The following is a 16,922-nucleotide window of genomic DNA, read 5'->3' on the forward strand; positions in this document are numbered from 1 at the left end:
TGTGAGGTGCTGTTAAAACTTTGCTCGGCTTACCAAAAGGACATCCAAAAGAATCAAGATAGCCAATATAAGGCATCAAGAAATGTTACAATTTGAGAGAAAAGAATTGCAAAATTATTTTTCTTTAGAATAGGACATTGGCAAACAGGCATATTAATTATTACTACTTGATTTCTACAAGTAGTTTACATTGGATTTTGACAAACATGTTCACAATTTGTTGAAGGAATAGTGATTAAAATGTTGCTGAAATCTTTGATTTGTCAAGGTAGGACTATATTTTCAGGGATCATTTCTGTAGAATGCAAAGGGAGAAATGTGCTCGAAAGTGTCCATACTCACCTTCCACGATGATGAATTTTAGGGTTCTTGTCTCATTAGGACTGCTGTTGGCAGTGCTGCTCTCTGCAGATGCTGCCACCATTTGATGACTTGGTCATCTTTCCTGATGGGAAGATGGCTGGCGGGAACTCATTCAGAGTGGTTGTTTGAATGCTAAATGTCTATTTTTGTTTTAAAAACAGTTGAGTTTGCAAGTTTGTGTTTTTGTCTATTTTGAAAACTATGCTTTTTTTTTTTTTGTATTTGTCAGATGGAAAGGAAAAAAATGACATTATACTTCTATGTGGGAAGATTATTTGCAGTGTGACACGCAGTAGCTGCCAATGTTTTTCCTTTGGCTTCTGCGCTTGGAGGAATTGCAAAACTGAAACAACGCTCACGGAACCCAAGGAAAAATGATGGTGCTTTATATGTTAAAAAGATAAAGAAAATACTGTCATCACTGACAAACCATTCTTTCGGAAGCAAAAGAAACATGCCAGATCATTCTGTTTTTAAAGTGGTGGAAACAAAAATACTCCATCTGTGTTTTAGTTTCTCCTGTTACTGCGCTGAACAAGACTGTGAGGTGCTGTTAAAACTTTGCTCGGCTTACCAAAAGGACATCCAAAAGAATCAAGATAGCCAATATAAGGCATCAAGAAATGTTACAATTTGAGAGAAAAGAATTGCAAAATTATTTTTCTTTAGAATAGGACATTGGCAAACAGGCATATTAATTATTACTACTTGATTTCTACAAGTAGTTTACATTGGATTTTGACAAACATGTTCACAATTTGTTGAAGGAATAGTGATTAAAATGTTGCTGAAATCTTTGATTTGTCAAGGTAGGACTATATTTTCAGGGATCGTTTCTGTAGAATGCAAAGGGAGAAATGTGCTCGAAAGTGTCCATACTCACCTTCCACGATGATGAATTTTAGGGTTCTTGTCTCATTAGGACTGCTGTTGGCAGTGCTGCTCTCTGCAGATGCTGCCACCATTTGATGACTTGGTCATCTTTCCTGATGGGAAGATGGCTGGCGCGAACTCATTCAGAGTGGTTGTTTGAATGCTAAATGTCTATTTTTGTTTTAAAAACAGCTGAGTTTGCAAGTTTGTGTTTTTGTCTATTTTGAAAACTATGCTTTTTTTTTTTTTTTTGTATTTGTCAGATGGAAAGGAAAAAAATGACATTATACTTCTATGTGGGAAGATTATTTGCAGTGTGACACGCAGTAGCTGCCAATGTTTTTCCTTTGGCTTCTGCGCTTGGAGGAATTGCAAAACTGAAACAACGCTCACGGAACCCAAGGAAAAATTATGGTGCTTTATATGTTAAAAAGATAAAGAAAATACTGTCATCACTGACAAACCATTCTTTCGGAAGCAAAAGAAACATGCCAGACCATTCTGTTTTTAAAGTGGTGGAAACAAAAATACTCCATCTGTGTTTTAGTTTCTCCTGTTACTGCGCTGAACAAGACTGTGAGGTGCTGTTAAAACTTTGCTCGGCTTACCAAAAGGACATCCAAAAGAATCAAGATAGCCAATATAAGGCATCAAGAAATGTTACAATTTGAGAGAAAAGAATTGCAAAATTATTTTTCTTTAGAATAGGACATTGGCAAACAGGCATATTAATTATTACTACTTGATTTCTACAAGTAGTTTACATTGGATTTTGACAAACATGTTCACAATTTGTTGAAGGAATAGTGATTAAAATGTTGCTGAAATCTTTGATTTGTCAAGGTAGGACTATATTTTCAGGGATCATTTCTGTAGAATGCAAAGGGAGAAATGTGCTCGAAAGTGTCCATACTCACCTTCCACGATGATGAATTTTAGGGTTCTTGTCTCATTAGGACTGCTGTTGGCAGTGCTGCTCTCTGCAGATGCTGCCACCATTTGATGATTTGGTCATCTTTCCTGATGGGAAGGTGGCTGGCGGGAACTCATTCAGAGTGGTTGTTTGAATGCTAAATGTCTATTTTTGTTTTAAAAACAGCTGAGTTTGCAAGTTTGTGTTTTTGTCTATTTTGAAAACTATGCTTTTTTTTTTTTTTTGTATTTGTCAGATGGAAAGGAAAAAAATGACATTATACTTCTATGTGGGAAGATTATTTGCAGTGTGACACGCAGTAGCTGCCAATGTTTTTCCTTTGGCTTCTGCGCTTGGAGGAATTGCAAAACTGAAACAACGCTCACGGAACCCAAGGAAAAATTATGGTGCTTTATATGTTAAAAAGATAAAGAAAATACTGTCATCACTGACAAACCATTCTTTCGGAAGCAAAAGAAACATGCCAGACCATTCTGTTTTTAAAGTGGTGGAAACAAAAATACTCCATCTGTGTTTTAGTTTCTCCTGTTACTGCGCTGAACAAGACTGTGAGGTGCTGTTAAAACTTTGCTCGGCTTACCAAAAGGACATCCAAAAGAATCAAGATAGCCAATATAAGGCATCAAGAAATGTTACAATTTGAGAGAAAAGAATTGCAAAATTATTTTTCTTTAGAATAGGACATTGGCAAACAGGCATATTAATTATTACTACTTGATTTCTACAAGTAGTTTACATTGGATTTTGACAAACATGTTCACAATTTGTTGAAGGAATAGTGATTAAAATGTTGCTGAAATCTTTGATTTGTCAAGGTAGGACTATATTTTCAGGGATCATTTCTGTAGAATGCAAAGGGAGAAATGTGCTCGAAAGTGTCCATACTCACCTTCCACGATGATGAATTTTAGGGTTCTTGTCTCATTAGGACTGCTGTTGGCAGTGCTGCTCTCTGCAGATGCTGCCACCATTTGATGATTTGGTCATCTTTCCTGATGGGAAGGTGGCTGGCGGGAACTCATTCAGAGTGGTTGTTTGAATGCTAAATGTCTATTTTTGTTTTAAAAACAGCTGAGTTTGCAAGTTTGTGTTTTTGTCTATTTTGAAAACTATGCTTTTTTTTTTTTTGTATTTGTCAGATGGAAAGGAAAAAAATGACATTATACTTCTATGTGGGAAGATTATTTGCAGTGTGACACGCAGTAGCTGCCAATGTTTTTCCTTTGGCTTCTGCGCTTGGAGGAATTGCAAAACTGAAACAACGCTCACGGAACCCAAGGAAAAATTATGGTGCTTTATATGTTAAAAAGATAAAGAAAATACTGTCATCACTGACAAACCATTCTTACGGAATCAAAAGAAACATGCCAGACCATTCTGTTTTTAAAGTGGTGGAAACAAAAATACTCCATCTGTGTTTTAGTTTCTCCTGTTACTGCGCTGAACAAGACTGTGAGGTGCTGTTAAAACTTTGCTCGGCTTACCAAAAGGACATCCAAAAGAATCAAGATAGCCAATATAAGGCATCAAGAAATGTTACAATTTGAGAGAAAAGAATTGCAAAATTATTTTTCTTTAGAATAGGACATTGGCAAACAGGCATATTAATTATTACTACTTGATTTCTACAAGTAGTTTACATTGGATTTTGACAAACATGTTCACAATTTGTTGAAGGAATAGTGATTAAAATGTTGCTGAAATCTTTGATTTGTCAAGGTAGGACTATATTTTCAGGGATCATTTCTGTAGAATGCAAAGGGAGAAATGTGCTTGAAAGTGTCCATACTCACCTTCCACGATGATGAATTTTAGGGTTCTTGTCTCATGAGGACTGCTGTTGGCAGTGCTGCTCTCTGCAGATGCTGCCACCATTTGATGACTTGGTCATCTTTCCTGATGGGAAGATGGCTGGCGGGAACTCATTCAGAGTGGTTGTTTGAATGCTAAATGTCTATTTTTGTTTTAAAAACAGCTGAGTTTGCAAGTTTGTGTTTTTGTCTATTTTGAAAACTATGCTTTTTTTTTTTTTTGTATTTGTCAGATGGAAAGGAAAAAAATGACATTATACTTCTATGTGGGAAGATTATTTGCAGTGTGACACGCAGTAGCTGCCAATGTTTTTCCTTTGGCTTCTGCGCTTGGAGGAATTGCAAAACTGAAACAACGCTCACGGAACCCAAGGAAAAATTATGGTGCTTTATATGTTAAAAAGATAAAGAAAATACTGTCATCACTGACAAACCATTCTTTCGGAAGCAAAAGAAACATGCCAGACCATTCTGTTTTTAAAGTGGTGGAAACAAAAATACTCCATCTGTGTTTTAGTTTCTCCTGTTACTGCGCTGAACAAGACTGTGAGGTGCTGTTAAAACTTTGCTCGGCTTACCAAAAGGACATCCAAAAGAATCAAGATAGCCAATATAAGGCATCAAGAAATGTTACAATTTGAGAGAAAAGAATTGCAAAATTATTTTTCTTTAGAATAGGACATTGGCAAACAGGCATATTAATTATTACTACTTGATTTCTACAAGTAGTTTACATTGGATTTTGACAAACATGTTCACAATTTGTTGAAGGAATAGTGATTAAAATGTTGCTGAAATCTTTGATTTGTCAAGGTAGGACTATATTTTCAGGGATCATTTCTGTAGAATGCAAAGGGAGAAATGTGCTTGAAAGTGTCCATACTCACCTTCCACGATGATGAATTTTAGGGTTCTTGTCTCATTAGGACTGCTGTTGGCAGTGCTGCTCTCTGCAGATGCTGCCACCATTTGATGACTTGGTCATCTTTCCTGATGGGAAGATGGCTGGCGGGAACTCATTCAGAGTGGTTGTTTGAATGCTAAATGTCTATTTTTGTTTTAAAAACAGCTGAGTTTGCAAGTTTGTGTTTTTGTCTATTTTGAAAACTATGCTTTTTTTTTTTTTGTCCGATGGAAAGGAAAAAAATGACATTATACTTCTATGTGGGAAGATTATTTGCAGTGTGACACGCAGTAGCTGCCAATGTTTTTCCTTTGGCTTCTGCGCTTGGAGGAATTGCAAAACTGAAACAACGCTCACGGAACCCAAGGAAAAATGATGGTGCTTTATATGTTAAAAAGATAAAGAAAATACTGTCATCACTGACAAACCATTCTTTCGGAAGCAAAAGAAACATGCCAGACCATTCTGTTTTTAAAGTGGTGGAAACAAAAATACTCCATCTGTGTTTTAGTTTCTCCTGTTACTGCGCTGAACAAGACTGTGAGGTGCTGTTAAAACTTTGCTCGGCTTACCAAAAGGACATCCAAAAGAATCAAGATAGCCAATATAAGGCATCAAGAAATGTTACAATTTGAGAGAAAAGAATTGCAAAATTATTTTTCTTTAGAATAGGACATTGGCAAACAGGCATATTAATTATTACTACTTGATTTCTACAAGTAGTTTACATTGGATTTTGACAAACATGTTCACAATTTGTTGAAGGAATAGTGATTAAAATGTTGCTGAAATCTTTGATTTGTCAAGGTAGGACTATATTTTCAGGGATCATTTCTGTAGAATGCAAAGGGAGAAATGTGCTCGAAAGTTTCCATACTCACCTTCCACGATGATGAATTTTAGGGTTCTTGTCTCATGAGGACTGCTGTTGGCAGTGCTGCTCTCTGCAGATGCTGCCACCATTTGATGACTTGGTCATCTTTCCTGATGGGAAGATGGCTGGCGGGAACTCATTCAGAGTGGTTGTTTGAATGCTAAATGTCTATTTTTGTTTTAAAAACAGCTGAGTTTGCAAGTTTGTGTTTTTGTCTATTTTGAAAACTATGCTTTTTTTTTTTTTTTGTATTTGTCAGATGGAAAGGAAAAAAATGACATTATACTTCTATGTGGGAAGATTATTTGCAGTGTGACACGCAGTAGCTGCCAATGTTTTTCCTTTGGCTTCTGCGCTTGGAGGAATTGCAAAACTGAAACAACGCTCACGGAACCCAAGGAAAAATTATGGTGCTTTATATGTTAAAAAGATAAAGAAAATACTGTCATCACTGACAAACCATTCTTTCGGAAGCAAAAGAAACATGCCAGACCATTCTGTTTTTAAAGTGGTGGAAACAAAAATACTCCATCTGTGTTTTAGTTTCTCCTGTTACTGCGCTGAACAAGACTGTGAGGTGCTGTTAAAACTTTGCTCGGCTTACCAAAAGGACATCCAAAAGAATCAAGATAGCCAATATAAGGCATCAAGAAATGTTACAATTTGAGAGAAAAGAATTGCAAAATTATTTTTCTTTAGAATAGGACATTGGCAAACAGGCATAATAATTATTACTACTTGATTTCTACAAGTAGTTTACATTGGATTTTGACAAACATGTTCACAATTTGTTGAAGGAATAGTGATTAAAATGTTGCTGAAATCTTTGATTTGTCAAGGTAGGACTATATTTTCAGGGATTATTTCTGTAGAATGCAAAGGGAGAAATGTGCTTGAAAGTGTCCATACTCACCTTCCACGATGATGAATTTTAGGGTTCTTGTCTCATTAGGACTGCTGTTGGCAGTGCTGCTCTCTGCAGATGCTGCCACCATTTGATGACTTGGTCATCTTTCCTGATGGGAAGATGGCTGGCGGGAACTCATTCAGAGTGGTTGTTTGAATGCTAAATGTCTATTTTTGTTTTAAAAACAGCTGAGTTTGCAAGTTTGTGTTTTTGTCTATTTTGAAAACTATGCTTTTTTTTTTTTTTGTCCGATGGAAAAGAAAAAAATGACATTATACTTCTATGTGGGAAGATTATTTGCAGTGTGACACGCAGTAGCTGCCAATGTTTTTCCTTTGGCTTCTGCGCTTGGAGGAATTGCAAAACTGAAACAACGCTCACGGAACCCAAGGAAAAATGATGGTGCTTTATATGTTAAAAAGATAAAGAAAATACTGTCATCACTGACAAACCATTCTTTCGGAAGCAAAAGAAACATGCCAGACCATTCTGTTTTTAAAGTGGTGGAAACAAAAATACTCCATCTGTGTTTTAGTTTCTCCTGTTACTGCGCTGAACAAGACTGTGAGGTGCTGTTAAAACTTTGCTCGGCTTACCAAAAGGACATCCAAAAGAATCAAGATAGCCAATATAAGGCATCAAGAAATGTTACAATTTGAGAGAAAAGAATTGCAAAATTATTTTTCTTTAGAATAGGACATTGGCAAACAGGCATATTAATTATTACTACTTGATTTCTACAAGTAGTTTACATTGGATTTTGACAAACATGTTCACAATTTGTTGAAGGAATAGTGATTAAAATGTTGCTGAAATCTTTGATTTGTCAAGGTAGGACTATATTTTCAGGGATCATTTCTGTAGAATGCAAAGGGAGAAAAGTGCTCGAAAGTGTCCATACTCACCTTCCACGATGATGAATTTTAGGGTTCTTGTCTCATGAGGACTGCTGTTGGCAGTGCTGCTCTCGGCAGATGCTGCCACCATTTGATGACTTGGTCATCTTTCCTGATGGGAAGATGGCTGGCGGGAACTCATTCAGAGTGGTTGTTTGAATGCTAAATGTCTATTTTTGTTTTAAAAACAGCTGAGTTTGCAAGTTTGTGTTTTTGTCTATTTTGAAAACTATGCTTTTTTTTTTTTTTTGTATTTGTCAGATGGAAAGGAAAAAAATGACATTATACTTCTATGTGGGAAGATTATTTGCAGTGTGACACGCAGTAGCTGCCAATGTTTTTCCTTTGGCTTCTGCGCTTGGAGGAATTGCAAAACTGAAACAACGCTCACGGAACCCAAGGAAAAATTATGGTGCTTTATATGTTAAAAAGATAAAGAAAATACTGTCATCACTGACAAACCATTCTTTCGGAATCAAAAGAAACATGCCAGACCATTCTGTTTTTAAAGTGGTGGAAACAAAAATACTCCATCTGTGTTTTAGTTTCTCCTGTTACTGCGCTGAACAAGACTGTGAGGTGCTGTTAAAACTTTGCTCGGCTTACCAAAAGGACATCCAAAAGAATCAAGATAGCCAATATAAGGCATCAAGAAATGTTACTATTTGAGAGAAAAGAATTGCAAAATTATTTTTCTTTAGAATAGGACATTGGCAAACAGGCATATTAATTATTACTACTTGATTTCTACAAGTAGTTTACATTGGATTTTGACAAACATGTTCACAATTTGTTGAAGGAATAGTGATTAAAATGTTGCTGAAATCTTTGATTTGTCAAGGTAGGACTATATTTTCAGGGATCATTTCTGTAGAATGCAAAGGGAGAAATGTGCTCGAAAGTGTCCATACTCACCTTCCACGATGATGAATTTTAGGGTTCTTGTCTCATGAGGACTGCTGTTGGCAGTGCTGCTCTCTGCAGATGCTGCCACCATTTGATGACTTGGTCATCTTTCCTGATGGGAAGATGGCTGGCGGGAACTCATTCAGAGTGGTTGTTTGAATGCTAAATGTCTATTTTTGTTTTAAAAACAGCTGAGTTTGCAAGTTTGTGTTTTTGTCTATTTTGAAAACTATGCTTTTTTTTTTTTTTGTATTTGTCAGATGGAAAGGAAAAAAATGACATTATACTTCTATGTGGGAAGATTATTTGCAGTGTGACACGCAGTAGCTGCCAATGTTTTTCCTTTGGCTTCTGCGCTTGGAGGAATTGCAAAACTGAAACAACGCTCACGGAACCCAAGGAAAAATTATGGTGCTTTATATGTTAAAAAGATAAAGAAAATACTGTCATCACTGACAAACCATTCTTTCGGAAGCAAAAGAAACATGCCAGACCATTCTGTTTTTAAAGTGGTGGAAACAAAAATACTCCATCTGTGTTTTAGTTTCTCCTGTTACTGCGCTGAACAAGACTGTGAGGTGCTGTTAAAACTTTGCTCGGCTTACCAAAAGGACATCCAAAAGAATCAAGATAGCCAATATAAGGCATCAAGAAATGTTACAATTTGAGAGAAAAGAATTGCAAAATTATTTTTCTTTAGAATAGGACATTGGCAAACAGGCATAATAATTATTACTACTTGATTTCTACAAGTAGTTTACATTGGATTTTGACAAACATGTTCACAATTTGTTGAAGGAATAGTGATTAAAATGTTGCTGAAATCTTTGATTTGTCAAGGTAGGACTATATTTTCAGGGATGATTTCTGTAGAATGCAAAGGGAGAAATGTGCTTGAAAGTGTCCATACTCACCTTCCACGATGATGAATTTTAGGGTTCTTGTCTCATTAGGACTGCTGTTGGCAGTGCTGCTCTCTGCAGATGCTGCCACCATTTGATGACTTGGTCATCTTTCCTGATGGGAAGATGGCTGGCGGGAACTCATTCAGAGTGGTTGTTTGAATGCTAAATGTCTATTTTTGTTTTAAAAACAGCTGAGTTTGCAAGTTTGTGTTTTTGTCTATTTTGAAAACTATGCTTTTTTTTTTTTTGTCCGATGGAAAGGAAAAAAATGACATTATACTTCTATGTGGGAAGATTATTTGCAGTGTGACACGCAGTAGCTGCCAATGTTTTTCCTTTGGCTTCTGCGCTTGGAGGAATTGCAAAACTGAAACAACGCTCACGGAACCCAAGGAAAAATGATGGTGCTTTATATGTTAAAAAGATAAAGAAAATACTGTCATCACTGACAAACCATTCTTTCGGAAGCAAAAGAAACATGCCAGACCATTCTGTTTTTAAAGTGGTGGAAACAAAAATACTCCATCTGTGTTTTAGTTTCTCCTGTTACTGCGCTGAACAAGACTGTGAGGTGCTGTTAAAACTTTGCTCGGCTTACCAAAAGGACATCCAAAAGAATCAAGATAGCCAATATAAGGCATCAAGAAATGTTACAATTTGAGAGAAAAGAATTGCAAAATTATTTTTCTTTAGAATAGGACATTGGCAAACAGGCATATTAATTATTACTACTTGATTTCTACAAGTAGTTTACATTGGATTTTGACAAACATGTTCACAATTTGTTGAAGGAATAGTGATTAAAATGTTGCTGAAATCTTTGATTTGTCAAGGTAGGACTATATTTTCAGGGATCATTTCTGTAGAATGCAAAGGGAGAAATGTGCTCGAAAGTGTCCATACTCACCTTCCACGATGATGAATTTTAGGGTTCTTGTCTCATGAGGACTGCTGTTGGCAGTGCTGCTCTCTGCAGATGCTGCCACCATTTGATGACTTGGTCATCTTTCCTGATGGGAAGATGGCTGGCGGGAACTCATTCAGAGTGGTTGTTTGAATGCTAAATGTCTATTTTTGTTTTAAAAACAGCTGAGTTTGCAAGTTTGTGTTTTTGTCTATTTTGAAAACTATGCTTTTTTTTTTTTTTTGTATTTGTCAGATGGAAAGGAAAAAAATGACATAATACTTCTATGTGGGAAGATTATTTGCAGTGTGACACGCAGTAGCTGCCAATGTTTTTCCTTTGGCTTCTGCGCTTGGAGGAATTGCAAAACTGAAACAACGCTCACGGAACCCAAGGAAAAATTATGGTGCTTTATATGTTAAAAAGATAAAGAAAATACTGTCATCACTGACAAACCATTCTTTCGGAAGCAAAAGAAACATGCCAGACCATTCTGTTTTTAAAGTGGTGGAAACAAAAATACTCCATCTGTGTTTTAGTTTCTCCTGTTACTGCGCTGAACAAGACTGTGAGGTGCTGTTAAAACTTTGCTCGGCTTACCAAAAGGACATCCAAAAGAATCAAGATAGCCAATATAAGGCATCAAGAAATGTTACAATTTGAGAGAAAAGAATTGCAAAATTATTTTTCTTTAGAATAGGACATTGGCAAACAGGCATAATAATTATTACTACTTGATTTCTACAAGTAGTTTACATTGGATTTTGACAAACATGTTCACAATTTGTTGAAGGAATAGTGATTAAAATGTTGCTGAAATCTTTGATTTGTCAAGGTAGGACTATATTTTCTGGGATGATTTCTGTAGAATGCAAAGGGAGAAATGTGCTTGAAAGTGTCCATACTCACCTTCCACGATGATGAATTTTAGGGTTCTTGTCTCATTAGGACTGCTGTTGGCAGTGCTGCTCTCTGCAGATGCTGCCACCATTTGATGACTTGGTCATCTTTCCTGATGGGAAGATGGCTGGCGGGAACTCATTCAGAGTGGTTGTTTGAATGCTAAATGTCTATTTTTGTTTTAAAAACAGCTGAGTTTGCAAGTTTGTGTTTCTGTCTATTTTGAAAACTATGCTTTTTTTTTTTTTGTCCGATGGAAAGGAAAAAAATGACATTATACTTCTATGTGGGAAGATTATTTGCAGTGTGACACGCAGTAGCTGCCAATGTTTTTCCTTTGGCTTCTGCGCTTGGAGGAATTGCAAAACTGAAACAACGCTCACGGAACCCAAGGAAAAATTATGGTGCTTTATATGTTAAAAAGATAAAGAAAATACTGTCATCACTGACAAACCATTCTTTCGGAAGCAAAAGAAACATGCCAGACCATTCTGTTTTTAAAGTGGTGGAAACAAAAATACTCCATCTGTGTTTTAGTTTCTCCTGTTACTGCGCTGAACAAGACTGTGAGGTGCTGTTAAAACTTTGCTCGGCTTACCAAAAGGACATCCAAAAGAATCAAGATAGCCAATATAAGGCATCAAGAAATGTTACAATTTGAGAGAAAAGAATTGCAAAATTATTTTTCTTTAGAATAGGACATTGGCAAACAGGCATATTAATTATTACTACTTGATTTCTACAAGTAGTTTACATTGGATTTTGACAAACATGTTCACAATTTGTTGAAGGAATAGTGATTAAAATGTTGCTGAAATCGTTGATTTGTCAAGGTAGGACTATATTTTCAGGGATCATTTCTGTAGAATGCAAAGGGAGAAATGTGCTCGAAAGTGTCCATACTCACCTTCCACGATGATGAATTTTAGGGTTCTTGTCTCATTAGGACTGCTGTTGGCAGTGCTGCTCTCTGTAGATGCTGCCACCATTTGATGACTTGGTCATCTTTCCTGATGGGAAGATGGCTGGCGGGAACTCATTCAGAGTGGTTGTTTGAATGCTAAATGTCTATTTTTGTTTTAAAAACAGCTGAGTTTGCAAGTTTGTGTTTTTGTCTATTTTGAAAACTATGCTTTTTTTTTTTTTTTGTATTTGTCAGATGGAAAGGAAAAAAATGACATTATACTTCTATGTGGGAAGATTATTTGCAGTGTGACACGCAGTAGCTGCCAATGTTTTTCCTTTGGCTTCTGCGCTTGGAGGAATTGCAAAACTGAAACAACGCTCACGGAACCCAAGGAAAAATTATGGTGCTTTATATGTTAAAAAGATAAAGAAAATACTGTCATCACTGACAAACCATTCTTTCGGAAGCAAAAGAAACATGCCAGACCATTCTGTTTTTAAAGTGGTGGAAACAAAAATACTCCATCTGTGTTTTAGTTTCTCCTGTTACTGCGCTGAACAAGACTGTGAGGTGCTGTTAAAACTTTGCTCGGCTTACCAAAAGGACATCCAAAAGAATCAAGATAGCCAATATAAGGCATCAAGAAATGTTACAATTTGAGAGAAAAGAATTGCAAAATTATTTTTCTTTAGAATAGGACATTGGCAAACAGGCATATTAATTATTACTACTTGATTTCTACAAGTAGTTTACATTGGATTTTGACAAACATGTTCACAATTTGTTGAAGGAATAGTGATTAAAATGTTGCTGAAATCTTTGATTTGTCAAGGTAGGACTATATTTTCAGGGATCATTTCTGTAGAATGCAAAGGGAGAAATGTGCTCGAAAGTGTCCATACTCACCTTCCATGATGATGAATTTTAGGGTTCTTGTCTCATTAGGACTGCTGTTGGCAGTGCTGCTCTCTGCAGATGCTGCCACCATTTGATGACTTGGTCATCTTTCCTGATGGGAAGATGGTTGGCGGGAACTCATTCAGAGTGGTTGTTTGAATGCTAAATGTCTATTTTTGTTTTAAAAACAGCTAAGTTGGTGTTTTTGTCTATTTTGAAAACTATGCTTTTTTTTTTTTTTTTGTATTTGTCAGATGGAAAGGAAAAAAATGACATTATACTTCTATGTGGGAAGATTATTTGCAGTGTGACACGCAGTAGCTGCCAATGTTTTTCCTTTGGCTTCTGCGCTTGGAGGAATTGCAAAACTGAAACAACGCTCACGGAACCCAAGGAAAAATTATGGTGCTTTATATGTTAAAAAGATAAAGAAAATACTGTCATCACTGACAAACCATTCTTTCGGAATCAAAAGAAACATGCCAGACCATTCTGTTTTTAAAGTGGTGGAAACAAAAATACTCCATCTGTGTTTTAGTTTCTCCTGTTACTGCGCTGAACAAGACTGTGAGGTGCTGTTAAAACTTTGCTCGGCTTACCAAAAGGACATCCAAAAGAATCAAGATAGCCAATATAAGGCATCAAGAAATGTTACAATTTGAGAGAAAAGAATTGCAAAATTATTTTTCTTTAGAATAGGACATTGGCAAACAGGCATATTAATTATTACTACTTGATTTCTACAAGTAGTTTACATTGGATTTTGACAAACATGTTCACAATTTGTTGAAGGAATAGTGATTAAAATGTTGCTGAAATCTTTGATTTGTTAAGGTAGGACTATATTTTCAGGGATCATTTCTGTAGAATGCAAAGGGAGAAATGTGCTCGAAAGTGTCCATACTCACCTTCCACGATGATGAATTTTAGGGTTCTTGTCTCATTAGGACTGCTGTTGGCAGTGCTGCTCTCTGCAGATGCTGCCACCATTTGATGACTTGGTCATCTTTCCTGATGGGAAGATGGCTGGCGGGAACTCATTCAGAGTGGTTGTTTGAATGCTAAATGTCTATTTTTGTTTTAAAAACAGCTGAGTTTGCAAGTTTGTGTTTTTGTCTATTTTGAAAACAATGCTTTTTTTTTTTTGTATTTGTCAGATGGAAAGGAAAAAAATGACATTATACTTCTATGTGGGAAGATTATTTGCAGTGTGACACGCAGTAGCTGCCAATGTTTTTCCTTTGGCTTCTGCGCTTGGAGGAATTGCAAAACTGAAACAACGCTCACGGAACCCAAGGAAAAATTATGGTGCTTTATATGTTAAAAAGATAAAGAAAATACTGTCATCACTGACAAACCATTCTTTCGGAAGCAAAAGAAACATGCCAGACCATTCTGTTTTTAAAGTGGTGGAAACAAAAATACTCCATCTGTGTTTTAGTTTCTCCTGTTACTGCGCTGAACAAGACTGTGAGGTGCTGTTAAAACTTTGCTCGGCTTACCAAAAGGACATCCAAAAGAATCAAGATAGCCAATATAAGGCATCAAGAAATGTTACAATTTGAGAGAAAAGAATTGCAAAATTATTTTTCTTTAGAATAGGACATTGGCAAACAGGCATATTAATTATTACTACTTGATTTCTACAAGTAGTTTACATTGGATTTTGACAAACATGTTCACAATTTGTTGAAGGAATAGTGATTAAAATGTTGCTGAAATCTTTGATTTGTTAAGGTAGGACTATATTTTCAGGGTTCATTTCTGTAGAATGCAAAGGGAGAAATGTGCTCGAAAGTGTCCATACTCACCGTTCCACGATGATGAATTTTAGGGTTCTTGTCTCATTAGGACTGCTGTTGGCAGTGCTGCTCTCTGCAGATGCTGCCACCATTTGATGACTTGGTCATCTTTCCTGATGGGAAGATGGCTGGCGGGAACTCATTCAGAGTGGTTGTTTGAATGCTAAATGTCTATTTTTGTTTTAAAAACAGCTAAGTTTGTGTTTTTGTCTATTTTGAAAACTATGCTTTTTTTTTTTTTTTGTATTTGTCAGATGGAAAGGAAAAAAATGACATTATACTTCTATGTGGGAAGATTATTTGCAGTGTGACACGCAGTAGCTGCCAATGTTTTTCCTTTGGCTTCTGCGCTTGGAGGAATTGCAAAACTGAAACAACGCTCACGGAACCCAAGGAAAAATTATGGTGCTTTATATGTTAAAAAGATAAAGAAAATACTGTCATCACTGACAAACCATTCTTTCGGAAGCAAAAGAAACATGCCAGACCATTCTGTTTTTAAAGTGGTGGAAACAAAAATACTCCATCTGTGTTTTAGTTTCTCCTGTTACTGCGCTGAACAAGACTGTGAGGTGCTGTTAAAACTTTGCTCGGCTTACCAAAAGGACATCCAAAAGAATCAAGATAGCCAATATAAGGCATCAAGAAATGTTACAATTTGAGAGAAAAGAATTGCAAAATTATTTTTCTTTAGAATAGGACATTGGCAAACAGGCATATTAATTATTACTACTTGATTTCTACAAGTAGTTTACATTGGATTTTGACAAACATGTTCACAATTTGTTGAAGGAATAGTGATTAAAATGTTGCTGAAATCTTTGATTTGTCAAGGTAGGACTATATTTTCAGGGATCATTTCTGTAGAATGCAAAGGGAGAAATGTGCTCGAAAGTGTCCATACTCACCTTCCACGATGATGAATTTTAGGGTTCTTGTCTCATTAGGACTGCTGTTGGCAGTGCTGCTCTCTGCAGATGCTGCCACCATTTGATGACTTGGTCATCTTTCCTGATGGGAAGGTGGCTGGCGGGAACTCATTCAGAGTGGTTGTTTGAATGCTAAATGTCTAGTTTTGTTTTAAAAACAGCTGAGTTTGCAAGTTTGTGTTTTTGTCTATTTTGAAAACTATGCTTTTTTTTTTTGTTGTATTTGTCAGATGCAAAGGAAAAAAATGACATTATACTTCTATGTGGGAAGATTATTTGCAGTGTGACACGCAGTAGCTGCCAATGTTTTTCCTTTGGCTTCTGCGCTTGGAGGAATTGCAAAACTGAAACAACGCTCACGGAACCCAAGGAAAAATTATGGTGCTTTATATGTTAAAAAGATAAAGAAAATACTGTCATCACTGACAAACCATTCTTTCGGAAGCAAAAGAAACATGCCAGACCATTCTGTTTTTAAAGTGGTGGAAACAAAAATACTCCATCTGTGTTTTAGTTTCTCCTGTTACTGCGCTGAACAAGACTGTGAGGTGCTGTTAAAACTTTGCTCGGCTTACCAAAAGGACATCCAAAAGAATCAAGATAGCCAATATAAGGCATCAAGAAATGTTACAATTTGAGAGAAAAGAATTGCAAAATTATTTTTCTTTAGAATAGGACATTGGCAAACAGGCATATTAATTATTACTACTTGATTTCTACAAGTAGTTTACATTGGATTTTGACAAACATGTTCACAATTTGTTGAAGGAATAGTGATTAAAATGTTGCTGAAATCTTTGATTTGTCAAGGTAGGACTATATTTTCAGGGATCATTTCTGTAGAATGCAAAGGGAGAAATGTGCTCGAAAGTGTCCATACTCACCTTCCACGATGATGAATTTTAGGGTTCTTGTCTCATTAGGACTGCTGTTGGCAGTGCTGCTCTCTGCAGATGCTGCCACCATTTGATGACTTGGTCATCTTTCCTGATGGGAAGGTGGCTGGCGGGAACTCATTCAGAGTGGTTGTTTGAATGCTAAATGTCTAGTTTTGTTTTAAAAACAGCTGAGTTTGCAAGTTTGTGTTTTTGTCTATTTTGAAAACTATGCTTTTTTTTTTTTTTGTATTTGTCAGATGCAAAGGAAAAAAATGACATTATACTTCTATGTGGGAAGATTATTTGCAGTGTGACACGCAGTAGCTGCCAAT

The 16,922-nt window shown here is 36.3% G+C and overlaps 19 non-coding genes across 19 annotated transcripts; all 19 read left to right on the top strand.

The window, feature by feature from the left end:
* The first annotated feature begins 270 nt into the window (after positions 1 to 270).
* Positions 271 to 485, top strand: LOC143984706 (small nucleolar RNA U3). The gene has a single exon (XR_013275067.1). It is a non-coding gene; the product is annotated as a small nucleolar RNA U3 (small nucleolar RNA).
* A 689-nt stretch (positions 486 to 1,174) lies between these two features.
* On the top strand, positions 1,175 to 1,389 carry LOC143985109 (small nucleolar RNA U3). The gene has a single exon (XR_013275413.1). It is a non-coding gene; the product is annotated as a small nucleolar RNA U3 (small nucleolar RNA).
* A 692-nt stretch (positions 1,390 to 2,081) lies between these two features.
* On the top strand, positions 2,082 to 2,296 carry LOC143984801 (small nucleolar RNA U3). The gene has a single exon (XR_013275150.1). It is a non-coding gene; the product is annotated as a small nucleolar RNA U3 (small nucleolar RNA).
* Positions 2,297 to 2,987: 691 nt separating this feature from the next.
* On the top strand, positions 2,988 to 3,202 carry LOC143984803 (small nucleolar RNA U3). Its single transcript, XR_013275151.1, has one exon. It is a non-coding gene; the product is annotated as a small nucleolar RNA U3 (small nucleolar RNA).
* Positions 3,203 to 3,891: 689 nt separating this feature from the next.
* LOC143984547 (small nucleolar RNA U3) lies at positions 3,892 to 4,106 on the top strand. The gene has a single exon (XR_013274929.1). It is a non-coding gene; the product is annotated as a small nucleolar RNA U3 (small nucleolar RNA).
* Positions 4,107 to 4,796: 690 nt separating this feature from the next.
* Positions 4,797 to 5,011, top strand: LOC143984762 (small nucleolar RNA U3). Its single transcript, XR_013275115.1, has one exon. It is a non-coding gene; the product is annotated as a small nucleolar RNA U3 (small nucleolar RNA).
* A 683-nt stretch (positions 5,012 to 5,694) lies between these two features.
* Positions 5,695 to 5,909, top strand: LOC143984793 (small nucleolar RNA U3). The gene has a single exon (XR_013275143.1). It is a non-coding gene; the product is annotated as a small nucleolar RNA U3 (small nucleolar RNA).
* Positions 5,910 to 6,600: 691 nt separating this feature from the next.
* Positions 6,601 to 6,815, top strand: LOC143985021 (small nucleolar RNA U3). Its single transcript, XR_013275339.1, has one exon. It is a non-coding gene; the product is annotated as a small nucleolar RNA U3 (small nucleolar RNA).
* Positions 6,816 to 7,499: 684 nt separating this feature from the next.
* On the top strand, positions 7,500 to 7,714 carry LOC143984836 (small nucleolar RNA U3). The gene has a single exon (XR_013275180.1). It is a non-coding gene; the product is annotated as a small nucleolar RNA U3 (small nucleolar RNA).
* Positions 7,715 to 8,405: 691 nt separating this feature from the next.
* On the top strand, positions 8,406 to 8,620 carry LOC143984540 (small nucleolar RNA U3). Its single transcript, XR_013274923.1, has one exon. It is a non-coding gene; the product is annotated as a small nucleolar RNA U3 (small nucleolar RNA).
* Positions 8,621 to 9,310: 690 nt separating this feature from the next.
* Positions 9,311 to 9,525, top strand: LOC143985069 (small nucleolar RNA U3). The gene has a single exon (XR_013275380.1). It is a non-coding gene; the product is annotated as a small nucleolar RNA U3 (small nucleolar RNA).
* Positions 9,526 to 10,208: 683 nt separating this feature from the next.
* LOC143984541 (small nucleolar RNA U3) lies at positions 10,209 to 10,423 on the top strand. Its single transcript, XR_013274924.1, has one exon. It is a non-coding gene; the product is annotated as a small nucleolar RNA U3 (small nucleolar RNA).
* Positions 10,424 to 11,114: 691 nt separating this feature from the next.
* On the top strand, positions 11,115 to 11,329 carry LOC143985191 (small nucleolar RNA U3). Its single transcript, XR_013275485.1, has one exon. It is a non-coding gene; the product is annotated as a small nucleolar RNA U3 (small nucleolar RNA).
* Positions 11,330 to 12,012: 683 nt separating this feature from the next.
* Positions 12,013 to 12,227, top strand: LOC143984913 (small nucleolar RNA U3). Its single transcript, XR_013275247.1, has one exon. It is a non-coding gene; the product is annotated as a small nucleolar RNA U3 (small nucleolar RNA).
* Positions 12,228 to 12,918: 691 nt separating this feature from the next.
* On the top strand, positions 12,919 to 13,133 carry LOC143984923 (small nucleolar RNA U3). The gene has a single exon (XR_013275255.1). It is a non-coding gene; the product is annotated as a small nucleolar RNA U3 (small nucleolar RNA).
* Positions 13,134 to 13,817: 684 nt separating this feature from the next.
* Positions 13,818 to 14,032, top strand: LOC143984707 (small nucleolar RNA U3). Its single transcript, XR_013275068.1, has one exon. It is a non-coding gene; the product is annotated as a small nucleolar RNA U3 (small nucleolar RNA).
* Positions 14,033 to 14,720: 688 nt separating this feature from the next.
* LOC143984817 (small nucleolar RNA U3) lies at positions 14,721 to 14,936 on the top strand. The gene has a single exon (XR_013275164.1). It is a non-coding gene; the product is annotated as a small nucleolar RNA U3 (small nucleolar RNA).
* Positions 14,937 to 15,619: 683 nt separating this feature from the next.
* LOC143984865 (small nucleolar RNA U3) lies at positions 15,620 to 15,834 on the top strand. The gene has a single exon (XR_013275205.1). It is a non-coding gene; the product is annotated as a small nucleolar RNA U3 (small nucleolar RNA).
* A 690-nt stretch (positions 15,835 to 16,524) lies between these two features.
* LOC143984866 (small nucleolar RNA U3) lies at positions 16,525 to 16,739 on the top strand. The gene has a single exon (XR_013275206.1). It is a non-coding gene; the product is annotated as a small nucleolar RNA U3 (small nucleolar RNA).
* The last annotated feature ends 183 nt before the right edge of the window (positions 16,740 to 16,922 follow it).

Source organism: Lithobates pipiens, unplaced genomic scaffold, assembly GCF_037356315.1.
Source record: "Lithobates pipiens isolate NorthernLeopardFrog02 unplaced genomic scaffold, aLitPip1_a1.2 Scaffold_16, whole genome shotgun sequence".
Taxonomy (NCBI): Eukaryota; Metazoa; Chordata; class Amphibia; order Anura; family Ranidae; genus Lithobates; species Lithobates pipiens.